The sequence below is a fragment of the Lactuca saligna genome, chromosome 8 (assembly GCF_052625555.1).
Source record: "Lactuca saligna cultivar CGN05327 chromosome 8, ASM5262555v1, whole genome shotgun sequence".
Taxonomy (NCBI): domain Eukaryota; kingdom Viridiplantae; phylum Streptophyta; class Magnoliopsida; order Asterales; family Asteraceae; genus Lactuca; species Lactuca saligna.
Window position 1 is genome coordinate 84,220,385 of NC_136424.1, and position 2,033 is coordinate 84,222,417.

At 36.8% G+C, this 2,033-nt stretch overlaps 1 pseudogene; it reads left to right on the forward strand.

Annotated features, from left to right (window-relative positions):
* The first annotated feature begins 275 nt into the window (after positions 1–275).
* LOC145011392 (protein MIZU-KUSSEI 1 pseudogene) lies at positions 276–1,368 on the forward strand (annotated as a pseudogene).
* The last annotated feature ends 665 nt before the right edge of the window (positions 1,369–2,033 follow it).

The window sequence follows — 2,033 nt, forward strand, 5'->3', positions numbered from 1 at the left end:
TTTGGAATAAAAAATGGATTGGTAGTTATCATTGATAATAATCTCTTTAAAATACAAAAATTAGCAAACCACCAACTTAAACTAGACAAAGGGGCCTACTTCTTATTTCTCACAACTTTATATATACAATTTTACGAATGAGTCAAAACACGTAGCAACGTTATTGTATTTATTTATATCCTAACTCTATATTAAATCAAAAGTTTAATAATTAATTATTTTAAAATATAAATGTAACACAAAACACACATAATTGGAAATCATAAACTGAGCACTCACGCATGACCTCCTCCTCCCCCTTTAAATTCACCCCTCCCTCCCAACACCATCATTACTTTCAGTTTCTCTGACTCCGACTCCGACTCCAACTCCAACTCTAATTCTGATGATGAATCACGATCGTCTTCTTCTACCCAGAACCAGCAGCTGCAAGAGCACCACCGCAATAATCCCATCAAATTACATCTCTTCCACCTCCTTCATTGTTGATCCGCCCTTCGTCAACGACGACAAACCCCTTGTGATCGAAACAAGGTCTTCCGTAGGCTACGGAGGCTGTTTACCAAGATTCGGTATCTCCATATTTCTCCGGTCGATTCTCAACATTGTATCAATCCCTTCAATCCTTCCCTCTTGCCGGTGGCTTAACTTACCGACCCAACTCTCACTAACGCCGTCGCCAGGACGGAAAGTCACCGGCACATTATTTGGAAACCGGAGAGGACACGTCAGCTTTGCGGTGCAGTATGATATGAGATCGGAACCGATATTTGTGGTGGAGCTGGCGGTGTCAACGGCAGCTCTTGTGAGGGAAATGTCGTCTGGGTTAGTTAGGATCGCGCTAGAGTGCGAGAAAAAGAATAAACGATCGACGGCGGCGCGTGGAGGAGGTGGGAACGCGAAGCTTTTTCACGAGCCGACGTGGAGCATGTATTGTAACGGGAGGAAGTGCGGGTACGCGCAGTCGCGGGCGTGCTCGAAGTCCGACTGGTTTGTTCTGAGTACGGTGCAAAGCATTTCGGTGGGTGCCGGTGTTATTCCGGTGGTGGAGGACGGTGGCAAAAAAAACAGCGAAGGGGAGCTACTGTACATGAGAGCGAGATTTGAGCGAGTTGTGGGGAGTCGTGACTCGGAAGCATTTTATATGATGAACCCGGACGGCAGTGGAGGGCCTGAACTCAGTATCTTTCTACTCAGAATATAATATATAGATTACATCACAGTTTTAAAGTTACAAACTAATCATTGTTTTTTGTTAAAAAAACATGAAAGTATATGAAAGTAGTGTCTTTTACAGCGGAGTTTATTCTCGTAATATTGTTTAAAACTTTGTATTGATTAATATTTTCGTGTGATGGTTTTTAAGCATGTTTATAGTTTTTGGATTGCGTTGAATATTTAGATTATTTATTAGGGTGATATCTTAAGCATTAACTTGTAACGAATTAAATTGCATAATTTTTTTTTAAAACGTTGATAAACTTTATAGCAATAAGCATAACAAAATCTTAGTATTTTAATGAGTAATTCAAAATATGGGACGATATAGAACCAGGGGTATTTTAGGAAAACATTTCAATTTTAAGTTTTAGTTAGTTTAGGATTCAGACTAGTAATTTTCCAAAAAACTCTTTTCTCCTATGTTCCGTTTCTGTCCTGTTAATTTTTTTTTCTAGCACAGTTAAGTTGTGTTTAATTCTTCCGGAATCAAGAGAATTGATTCTCAAGTTTTTTTTTTTTTTTTTTTTTTTTTTTTCTTCCTGTTAAGCTCTATTTAGATTTCCTTCTTTGGTTGTAACACTCTATTAGAATCAAATGATTCCATTCCAACAATAACAACATTCATTCTTGAATCATGATTCAACATTCAAGATTTCAAGTATTCAATAATCAAAATTTCAAGGAATATTGTTAAACTGATAATGATAAAACATTAAAACTAATAAAACTAAATCTAATAAAATTGTGAATTTGTGATAATGATAATTGTCTAAAACCCTAATTAATAAACTATAAAACTAATTCTATAATTC